The sequence below is a fragment of the Gallinula chloropus genome, assembly GCF_964237585.1.
Source record: "Gallinula chloropus genome assembly, chromosome: 3".
NCBI lineage: Eukaryota > Metazoa > Chordata > Aves > Gruiformes > Rallidae > Gallinula > Gallinula chloropus.
In genome coordinates this window covers 29,968,963-29,995,453 of record NC_140087.1, presented here as the reverse complement: position 1 = coordinate 29,995,453, position 26,491 = coordinate 29,968,963, and positions in this window count along the sequence as shown.

Sequence of the window (26,491 nt, the reverse complement as noted above, 5' to 3'; positions counted from 1 at the left end):
TTTGAATCCCTGTCATATAGGAATATGAGATAGGAATTACGAAGCTTGGAGAATAGATGAACATGGCTTTTCAAGCCATTCAAGATTCTCCAACAAAATGAAGCAAATATAAACAGACTTTTAACATATCCTTATTGGGCTACATTTCCAAAGAGAAGTTACAGGGACCAGTGCTTTAATGTGTTGGGTTTTTTGTTCTTTATATTACCTGGAGAGTTTGTAGGAAAAGATATGGCTTGGTCTACCTGAAGACAAACTGTCCAGCACAAACACATCAAAATTCTCTTTATCCTTTTACATTTCTCAAATACTGCCTCAAATACTCAAATACTTTGTCTTAACTGTTTTCCTGTGGGTCTACTTTAGGATTTCTCTAGCTGTAAATACAATTATAGCAACATAATATAAGATTGTCTTCTGACTTCTAGATAAGACTTTTCCTAACTGTAATCCAATTATTTCCTCTGGCTTTTTGACAATTCCTTAAATTACTCTTGGAGAGAAAAGATCTTTTGACTGACCAAAATTTAAAATAATTCCAACACCACTGCCATTGGAAAAAGTTCCTTGTTTAAACATCAATAATCACTGCCATTGTGGTCCAGATCCAGAGAAAACAAAACATAAAGAGCTTTTACAATAGTTTTCACCAAAACACATCCTCTCTTTTATGGAAATTTTTCAAAATTAGAAACATTTTGACTATCTCTATTTCTAAATTCTCTGAAGTACTTCAATTTTATAGGGTGAAAATGAAACAACAGCTACTGCTCATTCTGTGCTTCTGTTAGCACCCAGCTGTTACCCAACAGGAGGAAATCTGACTTAGGGCATCTGATTGTGATCATGTGATATTTTGCAAACTGAAATCTTTTTTGCCATAAAAGCAAATAGAGGTGGTAGCTGGACTCATGGGGTGAATAATGGTACATGCTGACATGCTTTATCACCTAATAATTTTTCTGTCAATTTTCAAAGACTTCCAGCTATTGTCCATGTTGGTTTATATTTTTCAGTCTTCAAAGCGCAGAAACTACTTGAAACACAGCGATCGTGAGGAGACCATTCTGTTCATTCTGTATGTCTGAAGAGAAATTAGTGTGCTCTGGACAAAATTCTTTGCTTTAAGAGTAAGCTCAAAATTTCATGGCTAAAAGCAAGTTAACACCGGCACAATTTTTTCATCATGTGGAATTTGACACAGTCTGCCCCCTCCAGTTATGTCACTTGCTACATGTTTTGCTCAGAAATAATCTGCAAATTACAGAGAAAGCACAAGTAAAAGTTGTTTTGATAGGAAACTTTCCTCAGTAGAGGTTTGTCACTAAAACAGGTGTCTCTAGAATTGACAAAAGCAATCTTAATGCCTTTAGCTGTTCTAAGAACTCACAGGAGAAAGGTGAAGTTCCAGAAACAAGTGCCTGCTCTAAACACAGTTATTCAGTCTGCCTTCAAAGGTCATATTTTCTAGATGATGATCTATCTATCCCTCCTTCACTCTTTCCCGTCAGTCTATATCCTTTCTAGAAAGGCTTCCCAGAACCATTCCAGACTGCACACTACTCCAGATAACACCTCTTTGGTACAAAGAAAGAAGAGAGATTTCTTCCCCCAGCTAATACAAGAGTCTTGTCCTTTCTGAATATCCTGTGGTTTTTTTTAGACCACTCCTGGATTTGCTACAGTGACTTTGAATTCTGGCAATTTCCCTTGGCATCTTTTCCAAATGTAAGTCAAATAACTCATTGCACAGTCAGTAGGAAAAATACTGACTACCTCTCTCTTGCTGACAAATATATCCAGAATCTCAAACCCAATTAAACAGAAAACCATTCATAATTACACTTACAGCACAGTTCTACGATAACTTTTGTACTACTCTTTCTCTACCCAGTTCTCATACAGTTCTTCAGATGTCTTTTCACTCCATGTTGCCTTTATAGCCAGCAGAGAGCAGGCACTTAAGTGGACCACTCCTCTGCTCTATTCTAAATACCTTTCTTAAGATGATGTGATTTGCTTTCTAGAAATTCTTATTTTTCTCCATTCACTCTGAAAAGGATGATTAAACTGAATATGGATGTCTAGACTGTGGGTTTCTTCATATATTCTCATTAATTTTACCCCCAGTTTCACAATGTTACTGAAGTCAGGTTACATCTATCACCTGCCATATTTACAGAGACTGCCATAAAGATAAATTCTGCTGGATTGATTCAATTTACATAACAGGGACCTTTGAAAAGGTCTACTTAGCATCTCAAAAATTATCTTCCTGCAAATATTTAGGTAATTAATGGCATAAACATGTATTAAGGACTCTGTACAGACATGTTGGGTTTTTCTTAAAAAATAATGAGATTTGAGATTCTTTCTACCATGATTTATGGAATTAAATAAGAAAGAATGAAGTCATCAAACAAAATTTTAACATTTCAAACTTATTTGTCCCCTTCAGCAATGAAGGAAACAAAATCCTGAATAAACATTTGTTTCTTGTTGGTTTGTCTCTCCTTTTCAGCCTACTTGTTCCCATAGTTAAAGTTGTCATGGTTTTGCCCCAGACAGGAGCTGAACACCACACAGTCCCTCTCTCTAAGACAGTGAAGGGAGAGGTTGGGGCAGGGACAAGGGAAGGGAAAAGAAAACCAAAATGCAAGCCTCACAGGGTAGTGTAAGGATAGTTTACTGGGACAGCAGAGGGAGACCGAGTGAGAGATATGACAGTAACAGTACTTTATAGCAAAGTATACAAAATTGGTGATAAATAAAGGCAGTTTCTCACCACTCCACACAATTCAGGCCATACAGCTCAGAGCCATCCCCAAGCCAGACTGTCCCCCAGCCATGCATTTTGGAGCTGTGCATTCCTTCCCCACCAGCCCCCTTTATGTTGAGCATGACAGAATTGGCATGGAATACTCTCTTTGGCCAGTTTGGTTCACCTGTCCCAGCTGTGTGCCCTCCCAGCTTCCCGGGCAGCCCGTCCCCCTCTCCCCCAGCCTTCTCCTTAGCAGGGCAATATGAACAACTGAAAAGTCCTTGACTGTTTGGCAACAACTAAATCATCAGTGTGTTATCACAACTGCTCTCATCTTAACTCCCAAATGCAACACAGCACTGCACCCTCTGCTAGAAAGAAAATTAATTCTACCCTAGCTGAAACCAGGACAAAGGAAGGTTGAGGATTCATAACAATAGTTTTAATAAAGAAAAAGTGCAGTTGGAGTATCTTTCATTGGGAAAGGAGGACCTAGACCTCTGATGTTCTTATGGATATAAAATGGAATTATACCCTGTATATTAATTCCTTCTCCTGGCCTACATACACAAGAAAAGCAAGGTTTGTATCAGAAGTAACATGATTTGTTAGACCAGACTATTTATCTAGACAAAACAGACAAGCTTTCAGGAAGTTTTCATCCTAACAGGTTATTTTTATTATCCTTAATGTTTTGCATATAATTGACAGGCACGTTTGTATGTAGTCCTGAAAAATATATCTTTGGAAACCATGCGCTCTCCACAAGAGAATGTTTCTATTAACCTTTTAAAATTTCTTACAGTAAATCATACATAATGAATAGCACACAAAATTTTGGTGATAAATAAGCCATTGTTAACATGTTTTGTCCTATAACCCACTTACAGAAAGCTATATTCTATTTCTGGAGAATTGAACGTTTCTGAAAATTGCTATGAAAATTTTATTTCTAAGTAACCTAACCTATTAATAATTATAAATGTCTCCTAACCCAGGAAAAACCAAAAGTTTTCCTTTCTGTTTCAACAAATTCTAGTAGAATTTTTAAAGCAATTGGTGCAGTCCTAGAAAAAAATTGATTTTTTTTTGTGAGTGCTGTTAGTAGAAGCAATTAAGCTGCCTCTAATTAGACCTCATAGATTTTTTGCAGCTTTCTGAACATACGATTTCCATCAATTTGAGTGGGCCCCTGCACAATGATAATCTTTGAGATAGCTTGCTTAAACTAAAATATTTCCTTACATTTAGTAGACTTTTTGAATTGATATATGTTTTTCCTAATCCTATCATTTCTACCTAGTAGCATATGCATAAGAATAAAGAGAAGGAAAACTACATTAAAAACAGCAAAACAACCAGAATAAGAAGATGGCAAATCATCGAAAGTTAGATTCCTCGTGTAGGCACTCACTGTGAGTAAAGAGACAAGGCCTCCCTTCTCTATTTCATCACTGAGGAAAAAATGAAACCTGTAAAATCAGCTAGCTGTTAGTTAGCTAAAACTGGAGGACATTAATTCCCCCAGGCTTTTTTTTTTTTTCTGTGCTTCACTTCCCTATCTAATATAGGAGAAAATGTGTTTTCTGTTTCCCCAGTGTTTGCGCAGTTGAGAAGGGGACAGGTCTTGGCTGAGCATGGCACCCTGCTCCTTTGGAAGTAGAAGTGCTTCAGGGAGCTTCAGGAGCTATGGTTTCTCACTCTGTTCTCTTTAAGCAGTAATTTGTTTCTGCTGGAATTCTTTATCTTTCTTTACTTCCCTAAGCTTCCACTTACAGAGTGTGAAATGGCCCTGCACAGGGAGAAAAGGCACAGATTCCCCTTTCTTTTGTTTCTTTCTAGAAGCCCTTCTGATCTTAAAATCCAACTCTTCTCATGGCCAGACTCTGGTATGTAATCTGCTGCTGTATTCAAATTAAGTAGCATGGTTTAAAAACTGTCAATAGGACTTTTTCCCCTTTTCTCTCTCTGTCTTTATGATTTTTTTGCCTCTCTTTTCTTTCTTTTTTTTTTTTTTTTTGCATTTAACTTTTTGTGGTACATAACAAGTACAGAAATAGGGTTTACCAAGTTTGATGAAATTTTCAGTGCTTGAGCCTCATTCAGCAAGTCTGTATATAGCCTGCATTAATGATACTAGTCAGCAGTACTTTATGTTCCCCTAGCTGGATGCACACACTGCACATAGGGCTCCATATGGGAGCAGAGCAGATGTTATTGAGGGGGGGGACGATCCAGGTGGAACCACGTAGGATGCATTTTGTAGATCTACACCATGACTGTGTTTTCAGCCTTGACTATGGCGGCTGTCAAGAGAGCTTGACAATGGAAGGAGATGGTTCTCATTTCTAAGTAATCAGCACTTTTAAACACTTTGTATATTCATTAATTCAGAACCTTTCACAACTGCAAATGTTTCCTGCATTTTATTCCTCTTTTAATATTTTTTCTTGATTCAAATTAATTTTGTGCGAGATACTTATTGTCAGCTATCAAACTGCTACCTACGAAACAAAAAGATAGTATCTTTAACACAGACAGCTCTTACTTTTTCACCAGCAAGTAAAGTAGATTATTAGTACAGTGAACCTAATATGGCAATGACAGGGCACCACGTAACTTCATTGCTAATCTTTTCTGGTTTATGCTGAGGAGAATGTGGCCTGTTTTTTGAAGTTCAATCCATCCATTCACACAGTTGAAACAACCTTGTGGTAATAAGCATTTCTCTTCACTAATCATTTATCACAGAATCAAAAGGTTTGATTTTAATAGTAATCAGGGCAATATTCAGTACAGATAAAATAAATACTTCCCTCTGTGTGACAATAACTGTGTATGTATTAATAAAATGTGTGGATTTACCTTATTTTTTTAGAGAATATACAGTTTTTCCTATCATACATTTCTCATAGGAAAAATTAGTCTATGATAAAGTATGCTTGTAAAAAGAAATTTGTTTGAAGCTTTTTTATTTGTTATACATGTAAGTGAATTACAAAAACTAATCAAACAAACAAACAACTCCACCTGGCAAAAAACCCCCACTACATTCTCCTGTAAATCCCAGAAAGAAACATACTTAGCTAACATGGCCCTGGGCCTTGTTATGCTTTTAAATAAAGGAGACAAAATATTTCATCAGACAGCAGCTCAAATATAGGAGAAACAATGAACAAGGTGGTAAGTCATCCCTCCATGAATTGTTTTGTCTTAAGACGACTTGTGCAGAGCTGATTTTCCTCAAAAGATCCATAAACCCAACTGGACCCAGACATGAGCTGCAGGTGGCTGTGACTGGTTGGACGGGGTGGCCTCCAGGGGTGCCTCCTACCTCAGCAATCCTGCAACATCTGTGGATCCAACATTTTGTACCTGGCAACTGTTGCTTACACAAGAAGTCTTCTTAAAGATACATGAAGAGCACCTTTTGCGCCTTAAATGCAACATGGATGAAATTACGTGAAATGTGGCATTGTATTTTGGGGAAATTGAATTAAAAGTAAAAAGCAGATACTCATTAATGTTAACTTGTTATCTTTTCTTTTAGTTGTTCAGGTAGACAGATTAAAGACTGTCTCCAGGGCCATAAAGTATTCCTTGTGAACAGAATTCTGGAAAACGTCCTCAAGAAAATGTTTTGGACTATGCAGTGAAGGCATAGAAATATTTTCAATAGCAATCAAAAATCTTTAAAAATCATTGTCCCTAAAATCAGACTGGAACAATGTTCTTGAAATAGGAATATGAGAAAAATCCTCACATCATCAGAAAGACATAATATGTGTCCTGGGAAAGCACTCGAAGACATTATCAGCTTTTGCAGTCTCACTTCAGCCCCAGGACTATTGTACTATGGGGGCAAAACTCTAATCTTGGTTTGTCTAGTAAAATGCTATGAAGTGATAAAGAATTTTGTATACAGGGAAGAGCAGCAAAACAAGAAAGATCAGTTTCTGAAGAGCTAACTCACATCATTCTCCTTAAAGGCAACATTTGATGGATTTTGTTTTCCACTGGGTTCACATCTACACAGATAAGGACATTTTCTGGTAAAGCCATGACACAGTTTTGCCTTTTATACAGTTTTAAAAGCTGCATATATTTATATATGACTGAACTGAAAGTAGTTTGTATTCCACATTATAACACAGAGCTGATAAGGATACATATTTCAATATCTGGAGCTAAATGTAGAAAAATGCTCACGTACTTTACAGATGATATTTGAAACAGCAATAAGATTTAAGAAGAAAGAGATCTGGAAAATACTGCTTGGATCAAAATGATCTTCAAAATTGAACAAATTTCAGATTACTGTGCTCAGAATTAAACAGCTAATTTTACAAAAGCTAATGAAAGCAGAGATTTTTCCATGTGGCAGACTTCACTGTGACTGCTCACTGGCTGACAGCCTTGGAGGAAGAGTAATGCCTGGGATGTCTCACCATAAGGAATAATCCAACAAAGGTACATTTGCACATCATCTAAAGTGAACTAACAAAAACACCTGGATGACAACAGCAACAGTTTCTTGTTTTCCTAAGAGAATTAACAGGGAAATACCTCCATGTAACTAGTAGGAAGCAACCAGACATACAGAGACTCTCTGTTCTATCACCAGTTCGGAAGCTTGAGCTAGAAGTGTCCAAGATATTTGTACAATTCAAGTATCGACCTTCTTTAAAAAGCAGTTAACTAGTCAATGTTGTCTTAGTATTTCCCAAAACTCATCTGCTTTTTTTATCTCTTTAACTTGCAAATTCTTTTCACCAGAGGTAATCATTCTGCTTATATTTTTCTTTTGTTTTCTTTATTATTTTACAGTGCCTGGACAGCAAAAAAAATCATAATTCCAGCTCTTAAAATACAACTGTAATGATACACACAACTAGAGTCACCTCAACAGAAACTGAAACAGAACAAAAAATTCCTGATTCTGTATAGTTTGTTAGCAACCAATTAGAAAGAAAATCAATATCCAGACATGGTTCCATAACCATTCCTTCTTTTAAAGCATTTAATATAGGCTTTCTGAATAGCATATTGACAGGCACCCAGATAATTTTATTAGATTTGCACAGCCATAAATTCATATCTAGACAACATGGGTTATCTTTCTCATATCCAAACTCCAGTGAAGAAAAGCAAACCTATTAATATTTCTCCTTTCCCGTTCTGACATTGAAATTAACTAAGATCAAACCAGCTTTATATTTTAGAAAGGAGAAAACTGCACAGTTTCTATAAAGATGGGCTGGTTTGATTGATTTGTTTTTAATTAGAGCTCTATCTTACTAAGAAGATGAAGATTGCCTTTACCCTGGTCAGCAAAATTTAAACAAACAAAAAAAAATTAAAATTAATTATATATGGTCTTTTTTTTTTTTTCCCAGTAAAACTCAACCCAGCTCCTCTCTTAGCTACTGTTATCTGTTTGTTATCTGTTATCATTAGTGACATTGTTCTGTTTGCCATCAGCAACAAGCTGGGAACCATCTGATGCAACTGTGAGCACCATGTTATTTTGTGAACAGCATGCGATATTTCGACTGCCTTGTTTGTTGCTGTCTTCATTTTTTTTTCTTTTTTTTAGAACAGCCTTCTTATTTTGTGGCTGATATACACAAATGAGCTGCCTTTTAAAGCATTTCTTTTATAATTTCCTTTTATCCTGTGAAATAAAATGCTCTGCTATTACCTGTGATGTTTGATATTACCTTGGTTAAAGCCATGGCTGGGGAAAATGTTAAGTAGCTGGAAAAAAAAGCTGTATCACCATCCATGAGAAGGAAGGTCTTCTGCTGTTGCAGAACAGATATAGAAGATGAAAATGACTTTGAAGATTTTTATCTCTTGACCAATCCCAGGACGTACAGTGACAGTTATATAAACCAGCAGAAATTCCATGACAAATTTCCTTTGCTGGTGTGTTAGTTTATTTTTTTCTTCCACATATGTTTTTAACTCTCTGTGAGTTTAAGAACCAACCATGCCTGCACTTCAGAAATGCTCCTGTGAAACCTGCCTGTTTCACTTGCCAAAGGGGTTGGGTGCGTGCTGTGAGCCTTGAGCCAGGGGGTCCTTTATCACTTTGGGGGAGCCAGGGCCCCAGCTGGCCAAGACTGCAGGTAGTTTGCTCAAGAGATAGAGATTGCCTTTGATAGTGTGTGCAGTTACACGCAACAGAGAGCACCCAGGATAACGCTGAGCTAAGAATTCCACTATGGATGAGATTTAACCTTGCATTTGGACCTCTTAGTGGGATGCACCTTCTTTACAGCAGGGTAGTCAGGGTGGTCTTGCAGCTATTTAACCTGCCTCTGCTCTCACCTATTATGTACAGTATGGCTGCATTAGTCCTGCCTTAAATGCTCTCCACAGGGATGTAGGTGATGACACAGTGTGCACAGCAGAGGAAATCTAATGGACTAAAACTAAAGGAGGGAAGGTTTAGATTAGATATTAGGGGGCAGTTTTTTACAGAAAGAGTGGTGAGGTGCTGGAACAGGCTGCCCAGAGAGGTAGTGGATTCCCCGTCCCTGGAGGTGTTCAAGGCCAGGTTGGATGGGGCCCTGGGCAGCCTTGTGTAGATCCAGGCCTGGAAGTTGGTGTCCCTGCCTGTGGCAGGGGGGTTGGAGCTCTATGATCCTTGGGGTCCCTTCCAACCCAGACCATTCTATGATTCTATGATTCTATGATTCTAAATCGAGGACTGGAAAAATTAACCAATGTAGTTTGGATCAGAGGATAAGAAAAGAGCCAGAAAGACAAGCAAGGAAAACGATACCATATTATTCTGTATTAACCATCAGAACTATCTGTGTCTTTTTGTTTTGAATTAGTGAAACTGAAGTGTACTATTAGAGTGAGATCGAAGTGGTTCCGTTTCAGTACAATGTGGTCATTCTTGTTGACTATTTAAATTCTTTTTTAACAATGGAAGGATAATAGAAACTGAAGTCTTCATTTATTTTCTGTGTTGAAGATGAGTATAAATTATACGCCTCAGTCTGAATTATAGTAATTTAAATGGAATGACCTGAGTTTCACTAACTGTTGAAGGTCTGTACATGATACCTTTAATAACAGTGTTCAATGAGCAGAACAAGGTTAGAATATGGCTTTAATTCAGTACTTTCAATAATTGACTACGTCACTGATTTTGTGCAGGGTATTTTGGCATTTGAAATTAGGAGGAAAGGTAAACACATTCATAACTGAAAGAGAGTTAGATAGAGAAACCGTTTTAAAGGAGAAATAATAATAAAAGTAAAACTGCTCTTTCTTAAGTAATAGTTTTGAGTTACCAAAATTAATTAAAAAATAAAGATTCCCTTCATTAACTATAAAATTGACAAGGAAATCAGAACAATGGACACTGAATAGTGCTAAATTCAGTTTCAAAATAAATTCGCCCCTAAACTGATGTTGGAAATTCCACAGATGAATTATTATCCTTTTGGTTTCACTATTGTCCTTTTTGCTTTCAGAAGATTTGGTGAATGTTTCCTACTTCTATCCACGTGGGGAAAATGGCAGCAACAAAATCTTGTATCCTTTTACCATTTTCTATTTAAGACTTTTGATATCAACACTTCTATGCTTCAAAATGCTATGCATAAAGTTTAGACCTTTTCTTTTATACAAATAATAAATGTTTAAGTCAAAAGAGTTATATATTCTTTCCTCATACTGTTTAAGTTTGTTGGAAGCATGTGTAATTTAGATCAAAAATGTGTACAGGGCTTTGGAAACATGTCTGGTTCTGGTCACAGTAACTCGGAATGATTCAGTTGTTCATAACTTTGACTACTTCTAGTCTAATATTTTAGGCTTGATCAGAAATCAAGTAGCAAGAGTCAATCTGATGACATGTTGTTGCTAAATTGTGCTTCACTGGGTAAGTAAAGTTTTAGTCAATACTCTGCAGGAAGAACTCTGAGTGATGTTTCTATAGATACAGTGGAATAGCAACTATATCTTTCTTGATTGCAAAGCTCAATGAATGTCAGACATCCTCCAGAGCCTTGTACATTTTTTAGTTTTCGGCATTATTCTGATTCAGAAGCATTTTTGACACAGTCTAAATAGCTACAAATAGCCTCACAAGGCTGTTGGAAATCAGGGGTTTTTCATGCACGGAGTGCTAAAAAGCCATTTCTGAGGTATCTTCTCAGTGAGCTCAAAATCAGTTAATCTTCCAAATTTCAGGGGAATGTCAGTATACCTTGTTAATTCCAAGAAAACTGTAAGGTCAGAAATGCAGGTGGGAAAACGCTCATTGTGGAACAATGCACACACAGACATAGGCATTTTAAGAAACCAGCAGCAAACAAAAGAAAAGGTACAGAGAATCAAATGGAATAAAAGTAGCCATGGGTGCACATCTATCAAACATTCTTTTCTGAGTATGCTACTCATACCTCAGGAAAGTTACTTCACTTTCCTGGTTAGAGTTAGTTTAAATTACCGTTGGTTGCCTCTAGGAGATATTACCAGGGTAGTCAGAATTTTAAGTTCCAACAGCAGTGCTGATGTTTGATAAGCATCCTCAGGAGATGGAATACAGTGCAACTCTTCTGCATTCAGTCCCTGTCGTGTATGCATAAATACACTAATTTTAAGAGGAGAGGCACCTTCAGCATCATGTTAGCTAATATTTTGATCTCTTTCTTCTTAGACTTGATTTAAATATTTTAGCTGCTATGACTTACAAATGAACTCTAGTCTTAGCTTACAGATGCTGTGTTTCAGTTTTAACTCATGAATCTATCAGAAAAGTTGTTAATCTCTGGGACTTTTTGTTCCTTGTTCTAATTTAATGGTTATTAAACTTACACATAGATTAAACTTACAACTAGCTTTAGAAAGTATCTGGTGTGGTCATAACACCTGCATTAAATTAAATCAATTCTAAATTGCTTTCACTCCATTTCTCCTTGTGTTCTATGTCTTACTTCATGACATTTCCTCCACAAGTTGTTCCAGAGAGTTTGAAATTATTTGTCATATTTGGAAAGTGTAGGAGATAAGTCTTTTCTTCTGTGTTGCAACAAAAAACTATTTCTTACCTTGTTTCCTTCCCCCATTAAAAATATCAAAGATTAAGTGCCTCTTGGTATTGAAGGACGTCCCACTGAGACATTCACAACAAAAGAATCACCTAGAATTGAACACATAAAAGACATTTGAAGTTTAAGTCAGTGAAGAGGTGATCGTTGGTGGTTATAGAAGTAGGCAAGGGTGATAGATTTTTACCAAGCCAAACTCAATGGGTAAATGGATAACTGTGCGTACATAAGTACCGCATGATTCAAGCTGCTGCTCCTGTCGCCTACTTCATTTCACTCATTTTTTTTCTTCCCGGATGCTCAGTGTTTCTGTTCAAAGAGGCTTCATTTGCCTTAGTGCTCCATCAGTACCTGTTTTAAGGCAGGAGCACAAAAGCACTGGCCGCTAAATTGCCTGCAGTCTTCTGAACATCCCTGTTTGAGCAGATCTCAAGAGCTTCCTTAAGCCACAGTGTCTCCTTTCTTATCACGGCCACTCAGTGATGTCAGAGTTTGGGGCACCTGAGCCATGTGCCTCACTCCTAGAAGCAGACTCTCTGGTGCTGAAGCCTCTCTAGATATGCTGCCAGTGACATCAGAGAAGTTACTGATCAGCCAGTCCTGTTGTTGTACAGTTCTCACATTTGGTGCGGGGTTTCCTCTGATCAAATTTAACTTTCTAAATATTTCATCTGACTGCCTTCCAAAACACAGTACCCTCTTTACCAAGGTTTTTAAAACTTCTTTTTTATCTCTCTTTTTTTTTTCAAAGTTATTATAAATAAGTGTTGTAAAACATGTCCTCATACGTAACCCAGTCCCTCAGTCTGAATGACTTCTCTTGGACTATTTTCACACCCAAACATCTATTTATTCAAATATCTTCTCATGCTTTTCAGCTGCATTTTAAGATTTCAACATTCAACCTACACTGAAGAGAATATAATCATGGTAAAATTCTACAGTTTCGGTATGCCCAAGGCCTGCAAAATCTGCTCTCCCACTTTCTGCTTTATATCCTTTTTTAAGTTTAAGTTCTACCATGGGAAGAACCTTTCTCATTTTCTGCACCACAGTGTGCAAAGTGTGATTTTTTTATCATTTTGTTGGAAAGCTAGGCTAAATACAAGAAAAAAGGTTGTACTTCATTCAAGCATTAGAGTGTATACAAGTGTATAAGCAAAAGGAAGTGAGATCATTTAAAAATAGGGTTAATAGTTGTTTACCTGAGGAATGGACACATTGACCTTTAAAGAGACTTGTTTAAAGGATGTTCCATCAGCATTTCATCTTGTTTTTTCTTTATACCTACATAATTCCTCTTCTTGAAAATACAGTGTACAGCCATGCTCTGTTACAGCTGCAGCACAGTATTCCATTTTTAACTTTTTGTTAAAAGACCCTTTCATTTTTTCTAAAAGTTCCTTTTTAATGAAAATTCTATTGTGTTCCTTAAATGTCAGAGGAGATTTTGGCAAGATGAAAAGGAAAAAGAAAAATTAATATAAAATGAATAATACATATGCTCAGAAATTGCCAAGCCCTGGAACAGGCTGCCCAGGAAAGCAGTTGAGACACCATCCCTGGAGGTATTTAAGTCATGCGTAGATGTGGTGCTTAGGGACATGGTTTAGTGGCTGGATACTAGCAGTACTAAGATGTACTAAGTACATCAGACTTGATGATCTTCAAGGTCTTTTCCAGCCAAAACCATTCTATAATGCAGGTTGGTATGGAGATGGCTGACTGGACAGAAAAAAAGAAAAAAAATAATCAAGGGTTACCAATACCCACAGTTTCTGGTAATGCTACATGTTAAAAAGAAGTGGCTTTCAAATGCCAGTCCTCATAATATATAAAGACTTACAGTATATAACATTACATAATACATGATGATATAATTAAGGTATTCCCCTATATTGCAATCCTTAGATATCTTAATCTTTACAAGTCATATAGACAGAATTATCTTGCTTTCTAAATATTAAAAACCTGTGGATGACAAGCTGAGAGGGCAGTACTACTAGGCTTTCAGAGTATGATTAAACACCTTTTAAAGAGAGATTAACACCTCCATAATCAATTTTCCTATGTGGTTGCCTGTGCCTTTAGAGCTCCAGAGGAATCAATAGATTTTCACCAAATGAGCTACTAATGTGGGCAAGTGCAGTGTTAGATCTAATGGGAGATAGGGGGTAGGGGGTAAGGGGTAGGGGGTTGGGGTAGGGAGGGGGAAGGAAATGCAAAGACAAAAGTTGCAATGCTCTGTAGTATTTGGAAAAGACTGACATTCTAGGGAGCTCACTCAACAATTCTGTGATTCTAAGTCATGTTCTGACCTCTGTACTGAATTATTTATTATAGGCTTTCATCCTTTTTTATTTATTCAGAAATCCAGAGTCCTGAAAAAAGGGTTATTTAGGTTTCACAGTGAGTAGCTGATCTGAGAAGCAAGGTATGCTGGCCTTTTCTTTTGTTGTGTGCTCTTCCCCGACTGAATATTCATTGGAGGTGAATGCTTGCTTTATGATAATCATATGAGATATAACTGCATGTTGGCCCAGAGAACTCCCGGAAGAGTTACATCACAAGAGGATTTTATCTGTGCTTCAAACATGCCCTGTACAAAACATTTTTGAAAATATCATATTTTTCTAGTCTTGCTGAAGTAAGAGACAGATGGGACACCATATCATCTTCTCTGACCCTCTATATGCCATGGGTCAATAAGGTTGACAAAAATGCTTCATGATATCTAAAGCTTTATTTAGGCCAGATGTTTCAGATCTCAAATTGCTGTAGGTAGAGGTAAAGGCAGACCAAAGCACAGTTAGTGCCTTAGGCTTCTTCACGGTTGGAAAACTGTTCTGGTGAGATGATCCCAGCAGGTAAATCATGTCTGACACAATTTTTCCTTCTCTGTTTCCCCATACAATGTCTACCAAGCCTGGGAGGAAATGCATTTATTTATGCAAAGCCAGCACCCAGAATTAAACTGGCTAAACAAGTTATGCAATGCAAAGAGTCTGTCCATCTGTCTCTGTGTGTCTCTCTGTGTGTTCATGTGTATAAAGAAACAGCAATTGCTTGTTTGATTTTTGTCTACTACTTTTTTCAGATCAATTTAGATAAGACTGCCTGACTGGAGAGAGAGATTGCTCTGGAGTCTGGGCTGCAAGGTGCGATGATGTGATCCACCAGCTCCTGTGGGGTCACCAAGGTTAAGAGGCTCCATGAAGATTTGAAAGTCTGTGGAGAGATTAAGGCTACATTAGTATTTGCGATGCCATTCTCTAGCACTGCATTCAACTGGCCTTGAGCAGCCCCTGTCCGCACTATCAGGCTCTCTGACCCTCTGAAACAGAGTGGCTGAGTCCAGTACATCCGTTGGGAATGGTCTTCAGCTATACTGACTCTGGAGCTGCTGCTGGCATTTGTCAATGACACCCCTGGTCAACACAGAGCACAAGCAGTGCCTGCTCCAGTAATTTGGCAGTGTAGACAACTGAGTCACAGTGCCTAGAAGCATTCTCTAGAGCTGTTTGATGTGTCGATGTAGGCTCCCCATCAGGGACTAGAGAGGGTGACAGAGTGGAAGAAATTCTGTGGGTAACACTTTGCTGCCATATGGTGTGGTGCAACTCTCTAGAAGCAAGGACATGCACTGTGGGCTGGGATGGAGATGTTTAGTAACTATTTTTTAACTTCCACTTTATCTTCCTTACTTTGAGGTTTTGCTATTTGAAAAGGGTTCTGTTCTTCATGTAATAAAATTTGGCTTTTTATAATTAAAGACCTTTACATTTTGTTTAGAAATCACTATAGGAGAGGCAGATTCACATTGAAGCCCTGGCCAGCTAGTCCCGACAATCTCTTTCACTTGAGAAAGACATGGAGAAAAAGACAAAAGGTACACGTGCATACAGGAGAAAATAAGATTCTTCCTTAACCAGCCAGAAGCCAGTTGAGTCCCAAGGGGTAAGATTTTAAAGTGTTTTCTAACAATGAAGCTTCTTATTCTCTTCCAGCAAGATACTTTCTTTTCAGAAACCAAGGACTGTAGAATGGTATTGATGACTTTTCACTAGTGGAAGTAACCTAGAATTTAACTTCTACAGCCTTCCTTGTTTGGAAACTAGAGAAATTTAGCGAGTTCTTTTAACTATAAAAGTTAAAACATATATTTTTTTAAAACTTTTAACTTTTTTTTTTTTACCACCAAACAGAATGGTTTATGGCATTTAAACCAATCCAAATCCCATGTTTCATTTCTTGTAGTAGAACTGCAGCTTTACAAAGGGCCAAATTAATGGGTTTGCAGCAGGGTGCTTTGAAGACTTTTTTTTTTTTTTTTAAGTAATGGGTTGTGCACTTTTAAATTACCAGTATCACATCTCCAAGTGACTCAGAGGAACCTTTATTCATTTGTTCGGTCTATGACTGTTTTGAGCCCTAAAGCCTAGCTGCAGATCATAGTGAAATCCATAGGACTCCTTTTCCTGTCAGGACAGACTTTGATTAGACCATTTTACAGCCATTTTGAAACTTTTAGGAAAATAAGCTTTAAAATTCCTTAAAACATTTTTCCTTGCATTTCAGGTTTTTGGGGTTTTTTTATTTAATGTGCATGGCTAGGGACAAGAAACGTCTTTTGGAGTCAGAAGAAAATTTTAGAGACTACATCTTAAGAGCCACGTCAAACCTGGACATCTGAAATTATAAGTGTACCATGCAATGTTATCTCAGGTCCACATCTTTATTAAACAGACAACAGAGGCTGGTACACTGAGGTGTCTCAATAGTCCTTCTGATCTCAGAGCAGATGGTCGAATTCCAGCCGCAAAGAGCAAAAAGATCACATTACATTTTCTCTCTTCAGAAAGGCAGTGTTTTCCTTAGTTTATAACAAATGCTGAGGTGGAATTTTCTCTTAACAGACCTTTTGTTTCATACCATTGCTGACAGGACAGCTACTTCTCATTCTCTCAGGACAGAGTATCAGTATTCTTCCGCAAAACCACTAATCAACTTGCTTCTGGACAGTGCAATTTGCTTTTCTGCAGAAGTAGGCAGCATGTACTCTAAACTGTGCTGCTGTGTGTGTGACAGTTCAGAGACTGCCTGTCTGTTGTGCTAACCTTTTCTGTGCCTTCGGTTTCCAAGGGCTCACTTGTCTCCAACTGTCCTAGCCACTTACCCCTATCTGTCATTGCAGAAAAATTAAAAAAAAACACCAAACCAAACAATTACTGAGGTCATTCTTTGAAAGTACCTCAAGTCTTTTCTTAACAAGGGTCCAAAGAATGATAGCAGCCCAGAAGCCTGGTAGCATGTCTAGGGAATTGTGGTAGTGCAAAGATTTCTAGGTGATGTTTGAGAAACACAGCGTGACTGCATACCCCAGCAGACCAGAAACTCCATTTTTTTTCTGCTCTCACCTGAAAAGGCAACTTTTTTTAAAATCCAGGGCTTCACTGCCATTTTTCTTCAGGCAAAACCCAATGTAAAGATGGTGCAGTCTTACGTGTAGGTGTAGATCTGCTTGTATATTTTTGTACTTTGGCATTACTCATCCTATAAGCTACATCTATCATTTATGTCTGTGTTACTCAGATAGCAGGAATGAGGGTAGTTTATGTTCCTATTTACATCACCAAACTTTCATCCAGCAGGGAACAAAGAACTTGCTGGGAAACAATAATATTGTCATCTCAATGCCAATAAAGCAATGAAAGAGAACTAAAGCTGTCGGAATTTTCTGCATGCCTGAAGGAACAGAGAACAGGAACACCCAGTTGGACTGCCTTTGTTTACAGGAACACAGTTCAGTTATGATTTACTGTTGCCCAGGAATTCTGATCCATTTGACAAAGAGTGGTTTGTCAAGTTGAAAGGTAAGTTCCTTTTATGAAATTGCTTTTTAATAATTTCTATAGTAGAAATGGCTGCAAGACACCTTAGGAGGAACAGAAAGAAACAGGAACTAATATATTTGTGCCTGATATTTCTTTGGGACTTTTATTTTTAGAGCATCTCTTGAGCTAGGTTACTTCCATAATGATAACTGAGCAATAAAGTTTTAAAGTAGGTGGCATTGGTGTCCTTTATTATATCTTTATATGGCCTTATTGTTTATTAATATAAACATATTATTTTCCTAATTCTATGCTAGCATATTAAGACCTTATACCTTCATAAGTCTTCAGTCAGGTTTTTATTTTCAAGATTTAAAAACATTTTTCAGGCTCATTCCACACATCAGTTACTACTGGAAATCCTCTAAGAACTGCTTGCTTTGTGATTTAGTTTTACAACTGTGGAGAGCAAAGAACTGTTCATTATTTTTCACTGTGCTGGTGCAAAATGGATCAGTAAATATGACTGCCAAATCTCTCCAAGTGTCAGTGTGGGAACTATCCAGATGCAACTGAAGTTAATAAAATGCTTTCTGTTAGCTTGAGCAAGAAGTGATCTGAGCCTTGACAGAGTAGATGAATTTGGCTGATTTCATACTGAGATAGACTCCTCCTGCTTTGGGAGCTGATGTGCTAGTGCAGTGCTGAACAGGGCCTTGGTGCTGCAGGTTTGGGAGAAATACTTCATCATCAAGGCACTTCACTGCAGAATTTAGAGTCTCTCACTGACCATCCTCAAGTGATGGCACTGAAAGGGGCCCTTGCATCGCTTTCCCCTTTCTGCACTAAAACTGCTCAATGTCTGCTACCTGTTGCATTCTATGGAACTAATACAGTTCCCAACCAGGCATTTACTTTGTATGCAAAACTACTTCTCTATAGCTAGTTAAATCATGAAATAAAGACTGCAGCAAATGCCAGTAGCCAATAAACTTGCACATGATAAAAATCTCACTCTGCTAAGAACATAATCTCTATGAAGTATGTATCTCAGCCCTGTGCAAACACGCAGCCCTGTAATACGATATTGCCATTGCTAGTAAAAGGACACAAGCTTTGTAACGAATTTGCAAGATCTCAGCACCAGCACCAGTCAGTCATGCTCACTCCACGCTTTTCTTGACCTATTGCAGCTTTGTCTTTTTGTTTTAGCTGTGACTATAATTTCTGTAACCTGATGTTTATGGCTAATTTCTTCTTCTTTTTTTTTTAAATCATCTTTGTATGGCACAACCATACCATCAACTAGCATTTTTTCTATGTCAAATGAGATATTTATGACATAATGATGTTGTGCAGACAAATACAGGCCTGGTATGACAGCAGGGTTGTTATGTACTGGAGCCATAGGATGCAGCACAGAGGAGGGCAGTCATGGTATGATAAAAGATGGGGCTCATGCTTGCTACTAGAAATCACACAGCTACAAACAGCTTATCCATAGTCAGTTAAAAAAACACAGAACTGGGAAAAACTGGTTTTAAATGTCACAAAGAGAACAAAGAAATGTTATCTAGCATACATGAAAGGCACTGCATGTAGAAAAATCAGGTGTAATGTAGAGCTGTTGATCAAACAAGAAAGAAAAAAGGCTTGAAAGTGTGATAACAAATACATATTATAGAGTGAGGAAAAAGACATTATCAAAATGAACATGCTATTCCTCCTAGAAAAGGAATCCAGGTGCTGACAGCTCACTATGACACCCCACCACTGTCACCGGACTGAAACCACCGGTGTTAGGTAGGACCCAGATTAACAGGAAAGGGTGAATACAAACACCAGAAAAGGGGTGGAAACAAGAAGTGTGTATATAAAAATTCTAACTGCACTCTGGCCCAAACTTTCTCTCACTCTTGTCTAAAACCTTGAAGATCTTTTGTCCTGCAGCAACACTTGTGTATCAGCTTTTAGTTGCTTCTGCCCCCAAGGCCAGCCCCAGCTCCCTTGGGAACAAGTGTCATCTGACCTTTAAGCATGTGTGCAACATGTTGTGCTCAAACCTTGACCCTTCACTCAGCAGAAATCCCATGTACTTCTGGAATAGCATGGATGGCCCTAGGCATCCAACAGAAAAATACGGGCTGTTACCATGTGCTTATATAAATCAGAATCTCTATTGGTATTAGCCACAGACAGTGATTTTCATAGGGTGTTAAGAACTGCTTCTCAAAAATTACTATATCTGCAAAATAAGTATCAGTTTGTACTTCTGCAATTTATTTTATTGTGGAAACACATAAAGTAGAAATAAAATAAATTACAGAAGTACAAACTGATATAAATTATAAATATATTTTAGGATTCAGGATGTGACTAATTTAACATTGTTGTTAATCTTAATTTTTCTATGAAGATGGCAAAAGTCTAATCTTCGAGCTACATTTAAAATCTGATTGTTTATAAAGCATCTGTTTTATTAAAATCAGAGGCTCGGAGAATGACAGCACAAAGCCAAATATTTCTTTCCTCTCTTATTTCCCCAGTGGAAGGAATATGTCTTTCCACTTCAATTAGTTTTCAATCTCCCTCCTGCAATATGATCAAAATGTTTCACGCTGACCAAATTATTAGTGACAACAGAATGACATATGAAGAGTATCCAAAATGTGATTTAACAAATTGACTGAGTCCTAAACACAGAGCAAACTAACTTCCAATGGACCAGTTCAAATTCATTCCTGGTATTATGGGAAAACTGATTTCACTATTTTTTTAAACTACTGTTGACAGGATATTTTAACATCTATATTTTTTCTGTCTTCTTAACACCTTCCCTAGCTGACTTGTTCCATTGCCTGTTACCACACTTGCTCTAAAAAGCAGTAAGTCAGTAAAAGTTCCCGTTCTCATCATTCAACCCTTAGCAGTTTCATAGTTTGTGACCCCAAATCTCTGGGTCATGGCATACTATCGATTTTTATTGTATTTTCTACACAAACTCTCTGGGTAACTGTCTTGGGGTTTCCTGCACGTTGTCCAGAGTACATGATACTGAAGAGGAGTCTGCACTCAAGTCTGCAGGTAAGAGAATGGAATTGTAATCTCAAATAATTTCCCATGTGTTGATTTATGTGCTAATGGATGGAGAGTGAGCTTTCAGTTGCTAGTTCTGAGTCTTTTTGGATATAACATCGAAGAACAGGACTCAACACTCTTTTCACCTGTGGTTGCCATATTCAGAAGTATGGATAGATTAGACATATGTTTCATGAAACAGCCTCAATTTTCTTTGGAAAAGACATTGATCTGTCAAAACATTACCACCACATCCTCACTGCCATCTCTTGATCCAAAGGCTCCTGTCATTTCTAGATTGAGCTGTAGGGTCTTTTTTACCAAGTTAAAGAGTTCCAAAAATACAGTCTCCATAGACGTTTAGAAGTAATTTTCTTGCTGTGTCATAGCTTCATGTAGATGAGAATATGAAGAATATTCAGTTGAACCACAAGTACTTAGAAAGTTACAACAATGATGTTTCAAGTTTGTTCTCTAGTCCCTATCTAATCAATCATATTACTCTATTTGCTGAGTTTTTAGAAATAACTGAGGTCTCTCTTGACATTCTCACACAACTATCTGTCCTTACCAGGACTTCTTTGGTAGACCAGTTGTTTTAGTGTCATTGATACTGTCTCCCATTACATCCTGATAGCAAAGCTGAGAAAGCATGGGATAGATGAGTGGACAGTGAGGTGGGTTGAGAATTGGCTGTCAGACCGAGCCCAGAGGGTTGTGATTCGTGGAGCAGAGTCTGACTGGAGGCCTGTGACTAGTGGTGTTCCCCAGGGCTCAGTGTTGGGTCCAGTCCTGTTTAATATCTTCATTGATGACATTGATGAGGGAATAGCATCCACCCTCAGCAAGTACCCGATGATACAAAGCTGGGAGGAGTGGCTGACACGCAGGAACACTGCGCTGCCATCCAGTGAGACCTGGACAGGCTGGAGAGCTGGGCAGTTAGAAACTGGATGAAGTTCAACAAAAGCAAGTGTAAAGTCTTGCACCTGGGAAGGAACAACCATTTGTATCAGTACAGGCTGGGGGATGACCTGCTGGAGAAGAGCTCAGTGGAGAAGGACCTGGGGGTCCTGGTAGATGACAGGTTGGCCATGAGCCAGCAGTGTGCCTCAGTGGCTAAGAGAGCCAATGGGATCCTGGGGTGCATCAGGAGGAGTGTAGCCAACAGGTCAAAGGAGGTGATCCTCCCCATCTACTCTGCCCTGGTCAGGCCCCACCTGGAGTATTGTGTCCAGTTCTGGGGTCCCTGGTATAAAAAAGACAGGGATCTCCTGGAGAGAGTTCAGAGAACAGCTACGAAGATGATTAAGGGCCTGGAGCATCTCCCCTGTGAGGAAAGGCTGAGTAAGTTGGGACTGTTCAGCCTTGAGAAGAGAAGACTAAGGGGGGACCTAATTAAAGTTTATAATTATCTGAAGCAGGGGATGCAGGGGGAAATGGCCAGCCCCTTTTCAGTGGTCTATGGGGACAGGACAAGGGGCAATGGATGCAAGTTGGAGCACAGGAAGTTCCCCACCAACATGCGGAAAAACTTTTTCACAGTGAGGGTGACAGAGCCCTGGGACAGGCTGCCCAGGGAGGTGGTGGAGTCTTCTTCACTGGAGATATTCTAGACCCGCCTTGATGCCTATCTCAGTGATATGTCCTAGGGAGCTGCTTTGGCAGGGGGGTTGGACCCGATGATCTCTCGAGGTCCCTTCCAACCCCTACAATTCTATGGTTCTATGATTCGGATTATTGTTTATGCTTAGTTAGGACTACTTTTCCCATTCACAGTGGACTACATGTTTCATTGTCTGCTCACTCAGCACAGTCTTCACCCCTTGAAAGACGGGCTTGGTTGTCAAATTTCTAAGTACTAACATTAAACTTTGTTCGCTCCTAGCTACCTCCTTTTAGATCAGTTGTGCATACACTGAAAAGCATAGATCTTTTTTAAACTCTTCTACCAACCTCTCTTCACTGATAAAATTGACCTTGTGCTTTTTCTTTCCCATATTTTCATGAATTATGAATCCAAAAAAGAAACGTGTTCCCTTTCTCCAATAACATCTTGATCTGTTCAATAATCTCTGATGAGGGAAGCTGCCGAAAGCATATTTAGAACTCTAAATACTATTTATCTGCTAAAACATCTTTATCTACAAGAAAGGTGACAGCTAATGTCATATCCTGTTTTCCTTCATCAGGTAAGGACTCCTCTTGGCTGCATATCCATACTGTCAATATTCTCAGGTTGATAATTACTCATCTAGTATTCAGCTAGATATTACTTCAGGAAAGGCTTTCAGTCTGTATTGTAAAGGTGATAAAATGCACAGTGAGTTCTTGCGCAATGACAGCTCTTCAAGAGAAATTATAAGTGTGATGAAGACAGGAGTTATTCTATATTCATGAGGCAGATCATTTGTACATCCAGAATGAATCCAACGTGATCATGAAACTCAAATTTAACTATTCTTATGGATGCAGTGATACTTCCAAGAGTTTAGTCAAGAGCTGAACCTCACATTGTTTTCCTTTGCTGTATGTGAATGGGAAAAGGGAGATTTTTTCACTTGTGTTCATTACTGTAAGTGATGCAGTTGTATGACCAATATTTTTTCATTTCTCTTTTATTCTTGTGTAATCAATGAAACAAGAGAAATTAATCTACTGGAGTAAAACTAGATATCTTTTCAATACAAAATTTCTGCCCATTTTATTCTTTATTATGCACTGTAAATGGCAGCAGCACTTGCTGCATGGAAATATAATTATGTTTACACAGAACACTTTATTTATCCCAATATGTCATAGAAATGAGAGCAACTCAAGGACACGGTGAATGAAAAAAAATATATATAAATGACTGGGATAAAAGAAGCCAGAGCAAGCATTTTAATTCAGTGGAGAACAGTTGAGATGGTAGGACACGGCTTATACTAATAGTTTTATTTTTTCTTATTTTTTGAGGAAACATGTAGCTAAGATGCTGAAAGCTTTCCATTTCCATTCTGTACAACAAACAGATGATTGCATGTGGTCCAGAGCTGGTAAAGACCAGGCGCTTAGAATTTTTAGAAGCACAATGCCATGAATATCTATGCCAGAGAGCAAACCTACTCATGCAGCTAATTGCTTCAAGTAATTTCCTTGTGAAATGCAGGAAGCATCTTCAGATGAAAGAGGGAGATTTAGGCTTGGGATATAACGTAGAAATGGAGGATTAGACACAGGGGAAGATTATCTGGAAGTAAACTGCAGTGTACACCAGTAAGCTTTTAAGATAGTTCACTTAGTTACATACTAGACAGTTGGAAATGAAGAGAACTTTTCCAACTCCCATTCTGGAATCTACTTGCTTCTGCATCATTTTCTGAAATGCCATGGTACACGGTTATCATTCTTAGAAGTATGATATGGTGCTTGTTTGTTTCTGGCCTTGAGTTAGAGCAAAGTGTATAGGTAGATTTTAAAGGTGTGTTGATCAAAACACAGTATGGTGGAACATAGTCTATGCTAGCGAATATTAAACGTTCTTCAAAACACAGAAGAGCTGATTTTCTCATTTCCTTCTAGACACTTAAGGGAGGTGTTCTTTAAAGGCAAATATTGTTGTTTTTTCTCCTCTACTGCCTCTTACTCTGTCAATAACTTAGAAAGGATCTTACATGATACTCTTGTGGACCTCACCTGGAGTACTGTGTTCAGCTCTGGGTTCCCCAGTACAGGAAAGACATAGAGCTGTTGGAACAAGTCCAAAGGAGGGCCACAAAGATGTTCAAGGGGCTGGAGCACCTCTCCTATGAAGTCAGCATAAGAGAGTTGGGCTTGTTCAATCCAGAGAAGAGAAGGCTCCAGGGTGAGCTAATTGCAGCATACAAATACTTAAATAGATGATACAGGAAAGTGGAAGAGGGACTGTTCACCAGGGAGTGTAGTGATAAGAAGAAGGGCAAGGGCTTTAAGCCAAAAGACGGTAGGTTTAGGTTAGACATTAGAAAGAAATTCTTTACTGTGAGGATAGTGAGGCACTGGAACAGGTTGCTCAGAGAGGTTGTGGAAGCCGCATCCCTGGAAGCCTTTAAGGTGAGGTTGGATGGGGCTTTGGGCAACCTGGTCTAGTGAGGGTGTCCCTGCCCATGGCAGGGGGGGTGGAACTAGATGGGCTTTGAGATCCCTTCCAATTCAAAGCATTCTATTATTCTAAACCATGAAACTCTTTAATATGTTTCAGTAATATCTCATCCTATTCAGCTAGAGCTTCAGATGCAATGATGAACACGCAGACCTTCCACACCCACCTACCAAATACGTTATAAAGAAACCTGTTTTATCTTCTCCCTGGGATTTGGTGTACAAATCATTATGATTTAAATAGATTTCTTGGGAAAGGAAGAATTTCTTCAACTCCACCGAACTGTGCAACTGCTCTTTGGTACTCACTGCCCAGAACCTTGCCTCACAAGGAAATCAAATCAGAGATGCTAAAGAGTAAGTAGATTACTGGGCTGACTTTATGATGTTTACTGAAGATTATAAAAAGATTATATAAGGCATACCCTCATTTTCTTCAATTTTGTTTTGACCCAGTAAATCATTTTATGTGCAGTTGCCTTGGATTCTCACCAAAGAACATCTACTTTTAAATGAGCATTTTTATTTTATACTTTGCACAGACATCTTCCTTTAAGAATAAGAAATGGCTATTGTAAAAGTACACTTTTACTTACAAAGAAAAAAGCAGTTAGTATTTCACTCCAATTCTCTGTGTAATCATAGTTTATAACATAGCATTAAATTCATTATTCCTTGGAAAATTCTCTGAATGCTTATGTTAATTCATTGGATGTAACTTTTGTCTTTTATGTATTTATTATTAAAATGATTCCTAGTCAAAACCAAATAAAATGAAACAGGAATTATGTAAAAAAAGAAAAATTTCAGTCAATTTCAAAGTCTTGTTTCAATTTTTGCTTTTAAAGATTTCCAGTACAATTAAATATGAATAAAGTATAATTAGTTTACATGTAAAACAAAATATCATGTCTTGAAATACAAGACAGATATGTTAGGAAGATGAAATCTTGTAAAAATATTGATGTGGAAAGTATGCTGAATTTTTTCCTTTTTTTCATTACAAGTCTTGGTTCTCATACAGTGATATTTTCTGATTAAATGGATGTTTTCTCCTGAAAAGTTCCTGCTAGGTCTAATTTCTTCTGAAATTACTTCTGCTCTATAAATCTGTGGTCCAACTTCAATTAAATTATCTTTTTATTGTCTCCCACAAACCAGGAGACAGATGGTATTATTATCGTCTCTGTGGAGACAAGTTTCAGACATTGCAACGATTTTATTAAAAAACAGTAATTAATTTCTTTATAAAATTTAACAAGATCCATTTAAGTAATTATTACTCTGAGCTTTAAAATAGAAAGTTGTATATGAAGTATCATTTAAATATAAAAGTATTTACTTTTGCCTGTTTCCTTCGCAAATGTGTAGAGAAAGTTGATGTAAGGCTATGCTGTTCGAGAGAATCGAGTACAACAGAAACAATGTAACGTCAGTGACTATGTGCTCATGGGATATTACACCAGGAAAATGTGATGGTAGAAATGTTCAATTTGACTTATATTTAAGTCGAGCAGCAAAAGTGCAGGTGATGTTTAAATCTGCACTTTTTTAACTCACAGCTTAATAAAGAATTTAATTCCATACTTTTGAAATGCCAAGCAAAAGGGGCATGTTTAAAA